The sequence below is a fragment of the Aquila chrysaetos genome, chromosome 18 (assembly GCF_900496995.4).
Source record: "Aquila chrysaetos chrysaetos chromosome 18, bAquChr1.4, whole genome shotgun sequence".
Taxonomy (NCBI): Eukaryota; Metazoa; Chordata; class Aves; order Accipitriformes; family Accipitridae; genus Aquila; species Aquila chrysaetos.
Window position 1 is genome coordinate 8,841,959 of NC_044021.1, and position 13,258 is coordinate 8,855,216.

The following is a 13,258-nucleotide window of genomic DNA, read 5'->3' on the forward strand; positions in this document are numbered from 1 at the left end:
TAATCACAGTATTCAGGACTTGCCTTTCAAAATTTTTGATAGAGTTATCCTGCTGTTGAAGAGGAAAACCATTTGGTAATGTGTTTTTCTCCATTTCAGACCCTGCTGCTCTATTACTACCAATACTGTTAGTTTTGTGTTGACCAGGAATTTAATTTACTATTAACTGTGAACATACCCTTGGAATAGGACTGTAGTATCTCTCCTGGGACCAAAGCAGAGTAAACAGGGTGCAATCTCATAAGAATTTACAGCATGATTAGTTCTTGGGATTGCTGATTTCCCTGAACTTGTTCATAATTATTCCCTTATATTAAGAAAATCAGAGAGTAATTATTTTCCCTGAAAACAAGGGAATTTAAATTCTGTAGCTTGTGTTGATTAACTCTGTTGGTGATGACTTTTCCCACTTTCTAGCAGAATTCAGAAAACCTGAGATGCTGAGATATAGCTTCTGGGAAAGTATTCTTGAATTATACTGCAATGGAGAAAAAAATACAACCTTTATTGCAGAATACGTTGTATCATTTCAGTCAAAATCCTAATAAAATATGAAAACACACTCCAGTAGTTGCATCAAAGTTGTGCTAGAAAATTAAACATTTTTGGTTTAGGTGGCAAGGCCATAACAGGGTTGCCCCCTGCCTGGAATCAAAGCTGGGAATATGGCTTTCTCCTCTCCCCAATTATTACATGATCATATAACCTTGAATAGTATCCTTAGCTAAGGATTTTAGAGAATTAAAAGAAAAAAAGAAAGGAGAGAAGGAAATAAGGAAAGAGGTGAAAGTTACTGAATTTCAACTATGTTTGTCTTAGCCCTTGCACTTGTTGAACCACTTCCAGTGGAGTATTCTGCACAGTATTTTAGTTCCCTAATTACATTATTCCTTTTCAGAAAAATTGAAAAGATAGAGCAAGTAAGCTTACAGAGAGTCTCATAAAAATAGGAGTTTCTAGAATCGACAAATATAGTGAAAGGAAGACTTTCTTTTTTTCCTGAAAAGAGTTGCAGTATGTGATAGTGTAAGTCAATAGACCCCCAAAAGATCAACCTATAATATTATGCATCCTTGTTCAAAACCAGACTGAGAAAAATGTTTTTGCAATAGCTTTTGAGAGCCTGTTTCCTATTTCATTCATTGCTTATTACACACGTAATTAGTTATTGCACAAGTTCAAAGTCATGGATATGTACCAGACATGGTTTTGGAACATTTGCTGCAATAGATATAAAAGATCATAAGATATTTATTTTACATGGCAACAGGAGAGACCACCCTCAGATATGCTGTTAAACTCTCTCAGGACAGAAGAAAGTTATTTTGCTCTTATTTTTCTCAGTTCCTTATTTCCGATAACTTTTTTTTGTTTGTTTTCATAACTACTTTTAGCTTGATTTGCTCTATCATTCATCTTCTGAGACTGCTGGTGGCAGGGAGAATGTAAAATGAGTGAGTTTTAAGGGAAACATGTCATAGAGTTGTATAGCAATAAAGCTTAAAAGATACTAGTTTAAGATTCCCAGTGTAAAGCTTGCTTTCTCTCCTCTAGGCAATTCTGTGAGATGAATTATGTACTCTATTGATAGCAATAGATTTCCTTCTGATGGAAAAATAGGAATAAACAAATATCTGTATAGGTTCACAGCACAATTCAGAAATAGTAAACAACTGAATATCTAAGGAACATTAGTGCAAATATTTTACTTTAATGCTATAAAAAGGAATAGGAAAACTGCAAGAAACACAGTGGGGTAGAATAAATTAAAATAAGTTAGGTGCCACAGAGGTACCTTTATGTTTTGTTTAATTTAAACAAAATATGAAACTGTTATGGAAAGATTCTGATGTGATGAGGACCATCTGCTCTTATTTTGTTATATAATGATTTGCATAAAATCTATTAAGTTCGTTGTATTGCATGCTTCAGGAATTTAATAACCCAGAATTATGTATGATATACAGCACATGGCAACGAATTGTAATAAACAAGAATGGTACTTCTAACTGCATATAGGAAAGAATGTGTGATTTTTAGGAAAATAAAGCTATTGCGACCTATTTTCTGTTGTATTTATTTAGTAATTAATGTGTTTGAATTCCTGTGAGATCACAAGTTCCATAATACTGTATGCTTGACACAAGGGAGCATAGAATGATGCTAGATTAATTTCATATTTTAATATTACTATGTTTTTCACATATCTACAGTTCTTAGATGTTTACTAAGCTAATGTGGATTAACTTCTTAATTATGCTTTGCATATACAAGGACTGATTCTAGTCTTATTTATACCCATATAAGCAATGCCCAGCTCCTGTGAAATTAACAGCTTTGTTACTGGTGTAAAAAACATGAGAATAATAACTGAATTAATATGTTATGATAAATTATTCATTTTTAGTAGTACAAGAATATCTACTGCAAGGCTTTCTGGCTTCTGTGCCATAGAATTGAAGAACACTTTAGAAGCAATATTTCTGTATGAATTTCAGATATTGCTAAACTGGCTTAGAAATTTCCTGTTGATGCTACCAAACAAAACTACCGCTATACAAAAGTGGATAGCTAGTTCCTCCAGTCACACTGAAGCAGCTGTTATCCCCATGTCAAACAACAGGGTCACCCAAGGCTACTGAACTTCATTGGGTGACTTCAACCACTTTGGGTACCAAGATGTAAGTTCCCAGCTTTCTTAAAACTTTAGACCAGTGGTTGAATTCCAGCCCTCTAGATCAAAATTTGAAATAAGAGAATGAGAATGAAGATATAAAAAGTCAGCAAAAAATAGGTTTGAAACATGTTTTTCAATTATGAGCTGTTCATGTGGAAGTCCATCAAACAAATAGCTGACACCATTCTGCTTTCCGAATGTAGAGTTAAATTGCTTGCAATTAACACCCCTGGCTACCTTCCCTTATCTGCATTCCTCCTTTTACAGCTCATTAACTAACTGCTGTAGCACGGTTCAGACTCTGGGTCATGTATTAATTTGTATCAGCTGACTGGTATCTCCCCAGCTGATCCGGGGTCTCCTGCAGCTGACATTAGCCTGAGCTCAAGTTATTATACTCTCCCCTAAAATTTGTTCTTGATGCTCTCCCTGTGTAGAGTGCTATGGAGATATAAGAAGCAGTGGTAGATTTGCTTAGTAATTTTCCATACTGAGGGAAGGCTTGCAGGTTAGTTTTCCTCCTTTTGTACTACCACAGCAGCATAAAAAAAATTGACTGGGACAAAGAACCTCTCCCAGAATAACGATAGCAGTATCTTGAGTGATTTGGTATAATACAGTTTCCTAAGTTAAACTCAACTTATCTGTCAGCAACTCTAAATCTAACTGGGTACCTGCTTTGCAGAATTACATAACGATGCTCTACCTAAGGAGACTTCGTAGTTAGCCGTGAAACTGCTTGGTGCCTGTGGAGCAACATCGGTAGACTGAATGCAGTCATGGTAGTCTTATAGAAGACATGAAACCTGCCCCTCAACATATCCTAGTCTTATCCAATACCTCAAGAACTAATAGTATGTATATACCTAAACACTGGATATTGCTGGCACATACAAATATTTTATATTAGTGATTGTTTTTCTCAACAAATTTAATCCACTAAAGAATACAAAAGGAAAATATTAGTATAATTTATTGATGTTTATCAAGGTTATATATAACTTATAATGTTACTTCTGAATATGTAGGATCAAATCTCAGAGGATACTGAATTTTAGGGTTGAAAAAATATTACTGGCATTTTAGGCTAAGATAAACAAATGTGATGTTGTACTGTGTAAAAGGTTTGAACATTATTAAAGAAGTCTCCATCAATGAAAAAAGTGTTTCAGTATTGGTTCACTTCCTCATCTTCTGGGCCTGTACACTGATTATTTTCACTAGCTGATTTACAAACTGTTATCCTGAGAAAAAGTGTGTTTTCCTCTCAATACCCCATTTCTAGGGTTTTTTGTTTGGTTAGTTTGGGGGTTTTTTTGTGATCCCTCCCCCCCAATGTTGCAAAGTCTACCTTCTTTCACATCTTTTCTTTTGGCTGGAAAAAAAGGTTAACACTGGGCAGAAATAAGAATTCATTAATAGAGTATGTTTGAACTTCTGTCTCCTTCAGAACTCTAAAGACTAGAAATCCATGAAAAATGCTATTCTTTTATTTCTGAATTACAGAGAGATTCTCTAACTTTTCTCTGCATTAGCTGTGTTAAGCAGTTTTTCATAATCACTAGAAATTTTTTTTCCTTTCTTTTTTCTTTTTCTTTTACATTTCCACTCTTCATGTTGCACCTAAACAAGGCCCTTAAAGCTTCACTTATAATTCTCAAATGACTCTGTCCACCTCTGCAGGAAAAAAATTATATATGTTAAATCAAAGCTTTATTCTGAACAGTATTAGAATGCCGTGCTCCAGCTGTGAGCTTGGTACTGCAAAGTCTGAATACAGTTTTACTCTATGTTTTCCATACCTTTCCTGCAGCATTGCTGTTTCAGAAGTCTCCATTTTATATTGATTTCTCCTTTGAGTATAGTATTTCCCATTTGTTTTCACTGAATTTGATTTTGATTTTGCACAATATTTCTAAAATTAAATTAACTTGAAATTGTATCATTGTAGTCTAACGTGCTTGACTCCAGCCTCATATCTTCAGAATGTTCTGTTTCAGATTTTTAATACGATCTTCAACTTCAGATTTAGAGTCATATTTTTACCTTGCATATTTTCATCAACCATATTTCCATATTATATGAGAATGACACAAATAACTTTCTCAAAACTTTACACAATTCAAGATACATCCTTGGATTCATACTATTCACAAGACCTGTCAAAAAAGGAAATAGAAGGTTTGTTTCATTACAATGCAGTGACATCTTCCAGTGCTGGTGAATCCAAATGGCAGGTTTTTTTGCAAAAGATTCAGTGGTATGTAATATGCCTTTGGAGACACAGGCAGCTGTCTTTTTATTGAGAAAATATCATGAAGTAGCTCTGCAATTTTTTTCTGAAAATTTTTAATTAATTTTTTTACACAAACATATGTTCTTTTTCTACACTAAGAGATTGTGTCTTTTTTGCAACAAAAAAAATTGAGAAGGGGAAAATGAATACCTATGACACAAAGAAATCCAGATGTTCAGACCATTGCAAGCTTGTAATGAAGAACAGAGTAAACAGCAACTGTTGATGTGGTATCCTTGGTCTGTTCAACTCTTTCGACTCTGTTCAATTCTCAGGTATATATCCCCTTCTGACCAAAAGCTATAAAAGTATGTTCATATATTAAATAAATACAGTAGCATTTTCTTTCTTGAGATAGGTGTTGTGTTTCATGAAACTGTAATTCAGAGTGTGTGGAATACATAATGGATAAGGCACCTTTCATGTCTTTATTAGATATTCTAACTTCTGTGTAATGCTCACAATTTTTTGTTTGAAATGTTATCCAAAGCATGTTGACTTTGGCTAATGGAAATATTTTACTGAACAATTAGTGTTTAGTATTAAATTAATTCTTTTTCTTTTCCATATAATTTGAACTACAGAGCAACTGTAGATGAAAATGTGACATTTTCATTAAAAGTCTAATGTCAGTAACTTAAGGCCTTAGAGCCAGTTAGCACACTGAAACACAAGTTAGCATAATAATACAAATAACAGATAAGCCATACACCAAATTCTTGGTGTTGGTGTGATTTGGGACTAACTCCATGACAGTTCATTAAGTTACTCAGGTGTACACCACTTTAGATTAAGATTTTGATACCATTTTCCCGCTATTATGAGGATGGAATTTGTTATAAACAGAATGAAAAAAAAAATCTAGCCCCATAACTTTTTTCCTTGGTCTATGGGGAAAGAAATTTCTGGACCTTTTTTTAAAAAATCTTCTTATTCTTCTTAGTATATTAATATCCTGTGTTCTGAGAAATGGAAAGTAAAGTTATAACCTATGGGATCATACCTCTTATTTGGAAAAGAAATTCAATCTACACAATCATCATGGTATAACATTGTCACATACAAATCAAATGAAAAAAAATAGTTTAGACTGTGGAGACAGGTGTGGGAAATGCCATTAATTAACAGCATGTAATTAAATTAATTTCATACAATCCAATAGCTGGCATAAGCAATTTTAAAGTGCACTTTCTGTACTGTATTAAGAATGACTGAAAATTGGATCACTGCAGTTAGCACACCGAGGATGTTTAGAAGCTCCCGGATTAGTAATAAATGACTAAAAATCCTTTCTTATGGGTGGAATTAGGAGATAGGTAAAAATGGCTATAATTGTCTTAATTTTCTATATGTGTATAGCAGTATGTGTAATATATATATTTCTGCATGCTGAAAATGATACTTATGCAGCTGAAAGCACTTTCAGTATTTTATTATATATAACCAGGTTAAAAATTTACAATGAAAAAGGTATTCTAACAGTAGTATGTCTGTACTTTCAAAATTTTTGCAAACTAAGATAAGCTTTTCTCTATTGAGAACAAAACCCATCACTTAGCTCTTCAGCGCCATAATATTTAATGTACAGCAAAGTTAAGGCTTACATAAAAAACCAAATTTCTGTAGAAGTATGTTGATACTTATTAGATGACATAAAATAGTCAAACAATAGAAATGTGAAAGTTATAAACACATAAATCAAAAGGCTTAATAGAATATTTGTTTTCAATTTAACGATTTGCAAGAGAAAAAAAGAGCATCATACATATTTTTTAAATTTTATGGCAGCCAATTTCATTGGAATATTTTTTCTTTGCATTGTAAGACATATTTCATAGTATGATTTCTAAACAGCTTTAAATGTACTGAACAAGCTGCCTCAGAGATTATATATATATATACATTTATAAGTATGTATGTGTGCTTCAGTTTTTAGATAAAAGATAGTCAGGTCCTAAACAGATATAGAAAATAGTAGTAATTACACATACTATTAAGCTTCCAGTGTTGATCTAATCCCCCTTTATTTTTTTAAGACTCAGAAGAAATATTAGCAGTGAACTTGTACAGCAATTGTCAGAAACCTAAAAATTTACACTCCACGTGAGACCTTCCTATATTTAAGTAGCATTCTAAATATGAGTAAAAAGGCAACATAAAAAAGGATGTTAAATGCAACATGGAAGAGGACAAACTATTGTATGAGTCCAAGCCTATTTCCTTTTTTAAATTAAAATCTAGGCTAAGCAAAATCTTTAGAATGAGACCATAAACTGAAACATGCAGACACTAGATGAAAATCAGAAAGGGTAAAAGCAAACTTAAAGAAAGAGTCATAAACATAGAAGTTTTTTCAGAACTGCCACAGTTTTTTACTTCTGGGGCCAGCAGATTCCACATATTACCAAGAAGTGCAGAGGCTAGTGAAGGAAAGTGAGGACATTATGATTAATTTTCATGAGTTTTCAGCAGAAGGAAAATATGTGTCTCAAAATTATTCCTTTTTAGCGCTAAATATGAAAATATGACATGAAATCACAAGAATATAAGTCAGAGCAAAATGACAAATGAAAACAAGTCACTCTTCCCAGATTGTAAGCTTCTGCATGTTCATAAGGATAATGTAAATGAATTTTAGCCAAAATATTGATTCTCCATAAACCAGTCATTATGTCAGGTATCTGATTGGAAGGAGTAAATAATAAGCAATAGCAAAAGAGAATAAGGCCTTTTGCAAAAGGCTATGAGGAGATACAAATGTATTCTTTAGTTCTCATTAATTGACTAAGCAAATGTATGTTGTTGTCTGTTTGATTATGCTACTCAGATGCACAACTAGGAAGTCTGATTTTTATTGGAATCTAAATGCACAAGACATACTGGAGTATGATAAAGCCAGGTTTGCCTAAGCATAGCTTATACTTTCAAAGGAAGGTCAGTTATTCCTTTATAACAAGTTCTCAATTTTAAAAAAGTATTTGGAATTTCCCCCCTTTTCCTTGGTACCTGGTACTAGTCTACTGAATGAGCTCTTCAGTCTTTTTTCAATCCCTGTTTCTGTGGTTGATTGTTTCCCCTACCTAGGTTAACTTCAACAACGATACTTAAGGGAGCTCTATCAATGCTGCACTCTGACTGTTGTCTGTAATAATAATAATAATAATAATAATAATAATAATAATAATAATAAAAAACCCCAACAACAAAAAAAAACAAGAAAAAAAAAAAAACAAATTGGGATATTCCAGCTTTCCTAAGTGGGGAGACAAAGTCTCACTTCTCTGTTCTCCCTTATCACCTCCAGTCTCAGATTTTTGGCTCTCTGCTGAGAACTGTATATCCACAGGAGAAGCAGGACCCTCCTATGTGATTATACACAAGTAGGTCAGGCTGCAAATGCTACCTGTTTACAAGCATGAGATAAGAGTTTGATTGTTGGGCAGTGCACACTACCTGAATATTTATTTCTTACCTCCTCTGAGGAATAAGAGTTTGAAAGCTGCTAAATGGACACTTTGTCTTAAACATGAGATCTCTTGAGCCTATGATTGTAAATTTCATTTTGGTCATTTATTGATAGAAGGACTGGAAGAAGCACTTTATAAACAAGCCATTCATTTTTATTGTGTTCATGACACCAGATACTTCCAAGGGTTGGAAGTATTTATGAAAAGGGAATGCTGAACTGAAAGAATGAGTTTACAATCCAGCCAGATTATACAACATCAGTTGTTCAGCCTCTTAGAGGAAAATATATTTAGCAGTACTGTGTGATAGAAAGCTTGAAAATCTTAGCAGATAAACACAAGACCAAGACACAACAACTACTGTCTTAAATGAGTATTTGTATGTCTGCATACAAATATAAAAACATATACATAGTAAAATGTATCAAATTTGACTAAATTTTAAATATCTCTTTACATATGTACAGTTCAAAAAGTTTTGCTATAGGAAAAGATCTTCAGAGGAAAAATGAGGAATCTCACATGTTTTTAGGAAGTTAATATCACTTATAAACTGATGAATCATTAATTAACTTATGTAGAGAACAAAGGATACAGTTTATGATCTGAAAATTTCAGTGGATGTTGATGTTTACGTTAAATCTGCATGATCATACAAATGGCTAGGCAATCCAGTGCTCAGCAAAAGCAGACATCACAATCTGACAGAATAAAATCATGAGGTAGACTTCAACCAAAAAGGAAAATCCCTTTTTATACATGCTTCTGCTTAAGAAATTTTAGTTCATTGCTCAGCATTTTTTGACAAATTCAACATTTACGGTCCACACCTATTCGGACAAAAGTAATTCATTGGTGGAATTCTAAGTTTCCCTTTAAATTTAAGTCTACTTTCATTCCTAACAAGAAGCAAAAAAATATACTTTTTAAATTAATGAATTAATTTATTTGCTAAGCATTTTAATTAAAGTTCATTGATCAGAGCTTTGAGGGGAAATAAGTTGGATATTGCCTCATGTTCTGCTCTCTAAATGACACTAAAACAAGACAAGTTGAGATGTCAGTATAGGATTTGATAATATGCCCGCTACTCTCTCTGGGAGGCTTCCCAATCTTTTAAGAGTTTCATGATGATGACATGTAAATTTGTTATCTTTGGAAGTTTAAGCTGAATACGTTGAAAGAATGGTTCATTCCAAATTCCAAAATCCACATTATATCAGTTTACAACCTGCAGCCTTTGTTTAGAGTTCTCCCTGAATATACAGTTCAGAAAAGCCTTGCTTTTCTTGGTTGCTGCAAGTTGGCTTAGTTAGATTCCTGCTCATGTCCTTTTCTCCACCTCTGCTGCCTATTACACAGAATTTTATATGCTCTTCCAATCACAGTAGTATCCAGCTGCTGAAGGTTTTATTACACAAAATATTTCTCTGGAGGTTTATTTGTGTTTGTATGTGCTCCAGAGTATGAACAACTGATAAGGATGCATTCCAAAACAGCTAATTTAGTCCCACCCAAGTAGAAAATTAGTTATTTTTATATATAAAGAGTATTACTTGTAACCTTATCTGTTTATTTTCTCATATGTTCTTAATAATTGAATTATACATATATTGTAGAACTATTCATATACTCTTCTCCTCACACAGCTTTTTCTTCAACTAGTATTTTTCTTCATTTGTGTGAAAATAAAATATATTTCCACAATTTATATGAAGATTAAGAATTTTGCTAACAAGTCTGTACATATAAAAAAAAAGTTGCTAATTTTTAGAAATGGTTACCAAGTAACTTTGTTTTATAAAAAGTCTATGGGATGATGTATAATTTGGTTTTCAAACAACTTATTTCAGTTTGTTTCAGCATGTGAAGACACTTTGGAGTGAGATAATATCCAAGAGCAGAGACTGTAATCAAGAGCACAAAAAATATTTAGTAAGTTGTAGTGCTAAAAGTTTTGTGGTATTGCTCTCTCATTTATTCTTAACAAATACATGGTTTTGATGCATTAACATGAACTCTTCATGCTGTGATGGAATCCTGGCAGCCAGAGCTTTAAGGTGCATTAATCTGGACTTTTTCCCTGGTGTAAGCACCCAGAGTACGTCAACCATCTGAACATTAAAAAAGGGCTAATTTGCTCAGAAACTGGGATCACACTCTTTTTAAAGTTCAAAGCTCAGAATAAGACCATCAGAAATAAAAAAGCTTGTGAAAAAATTCCCCTGCCCACTGTGTCCTTGAAGGGTGGATACTTTCCTTCAGTTTCATTTTCCATGTCCAGCAATTTTCAGTGGCTTTATTGTGAAGACAAACTCCACAGTGCCCTGTCTAGGTTTCTTGGGAAAATTATTTCCTTTAGTTGTCCTTGAGGGGTGGCCTGCTGTAGGCTTATGCTGCAGTCTCCTGGCTACTGAGGCACTTGGCTTTTTAGTCTGTCTGTCTCACTCCAGAAAGATTCTCTAGCTTGAGTTTCTTCTCTTAGAAGAATGTTATTACAATTGCAGTAATAAGAACCTGAATGTTTGAAAATATCAAAATTAAAACTGAACTATAATTGTACTTTATTCTATACCTGTAATTACTTCAGAATCAGCTATTTTTTCCCCTCTCTCTTTTTGAAATCAAGGTTTTCTTTAGTGAGATAATGGCTGCCTGTTTGGTCCTCCCCATGTTGTTGCCAAGGTTATTAACTGAATGATGCATAAGATAGAAGTAGAAGTAAATACTATATGTGGTGACAATGATATTTGAGTGTACATTTCAAAAAGTTGAAAGCTATGATGCTCGGATTGAAATACAACTACCTACGAAGGTACACTGCTGCTCTTGATCATAATTAATATTTTAAGCAACATTTTCCCCTTTAGTTAATATTTATTAACATTCCTTCTCTATTATTATTATTATTATTTAATTCTGTTGGTAAACATGCTTACTTTTATGGTCTTCAAGTCAGAATTATTGTGCAAATGATGAGGAAAAACCTTCTGTATTAGCTATACAACTTCTGGTGTAAAGAAGCTTTTGGAAATGAAACTTTTTTGATAATGATATACAGTTTAAATGGAAGAGTATTATATTACTGCGCCAGAATGTGAAATAAGGAATTTTTCGTTTGTGGTGTTCAGGTTTTTTGTTAGATTACTACAGCATATGTAGAATCATCTTTTTGCTAACTTAAAAACAAGCTCAACAGAGCAGTAAACAGATTTTCAAAGAGACTGGCATATGTGCCAAGTAATAAATATAGTTGTACAGAGAGATCTCCATTTGTGTGAACTACAATAATAATTAGCCTGAAAGAAAAGAGGTCTGTAATCCACGATCACTCAACAAAGGGTCAGCCATCACACCAAGAAGCTGCTGACCGAGGTGGTAATTTTTTGGTTGGTTATCTCGTTGCACAAGGCTCCTGTGTTCTGCTGAAAAGCTCTTGGCCTTGACAGACAGGCTGTAGCCAATCTCTGCTGAAACTAAGAGTGTTGCATGCCAGATTCTTCTGCGGGGTTACACTTCTAAACATTATATAGAAATCCTAGGGGAGCTGGGGACCCAGGCAGCTGCGGAATCACTGAGGCAGGGACTGAAGGCCCCAAGGGGCTGACTTGAGGTCCTTGGCCATGCGTAAGGTGGGAGGAGGTCCTTGGCCATGCGTAGGGTGGGGGGAGCTCCAGGGGGCTGAAAGGGGGTCCTGGGCTGTAGGCATGGTGGGGGGAGCCCCAGGGACTCTGCAGGCATAGTCAGGTTGGAGGTGCCCTCAGGGCTTGGGCGTACAATTTGCTAAGTTCCAATTTTAGAGCAGTAGCTCTTGTCACTTGTGGTTTAGTAGACAGAAAACACAGGACTGGATAATGAAACAGAAGCACAAAGGCTCTCGAGATCTGGCAAGTCTGTTGTTCCTCTGTTTCCTTCTTTCTTGATCATCCTGTCTGGCTTCTCATTCATGTACTTCTAACAAGCTTCTCTGAAACGGTATTTTCGAGCTTCTGCCAATTCTCCATATGGGAGAATGACTCCATTAAAAAACAATTAGCAATTGATTGTGATGGAGTCAACAGAGTTATTGGTGTTTAAAAATTATTTGAGGTAGGAAGGTTTTCCCTCCTTTGGCATAATGAACTTTAATTTCCCGTTTCATGCTCCACATATGGAGCTTGACAAAGAACAAGAAGCTGGAAAATGCTCAGCCTTCTCCAATGGCTGTTATAGATTGCCCAGGCTCACAACCATGCAAAAATATGTTCAAAACTACTAATAGCTTCTTGATCCTATCATATGTGTTCTGAGGTTTCCATTATTAGAGTATTATTTTAGATAAACTAAACCAATAATAATAACGTAATCCTGCCATACAGTTATGTTTTGTAATGGAGATATGCCTTATACTTTGTTTCATAAACAAAAGTAAAGCAAACTGGAATATAGTGTAAATCAGTCGTAATTGTGTGCAGTTTTTTAGACAAAAGCTGCTGTTGTACATAGTAATGTTCTGTAGGTATTTTTACTCATATCTAAGGAATCTGTGAAGCTCAGGCTAATTTCCCTACATATCTCTGATATTAGTTCTCCATGGTTTGGAGAGCTGCACATTGTTTGCATGCTAAAATGCACCACAGAACATTGAAAAAGCAAATACAGAAAAATGTAGAAGTATCTGGTAAGAGGCCCTTTTTCTGTCCATCACAAACTCTACTTCATTGGAAACCTCTGAGCTGAAAGCCCATGATGACTGTGAACTTGGGAAATCTAACATACAGTTAGCTAGCTAATAGGTGAAACATCTCAATCTGCTGGAAAGAACAGAAGCAGAACTTT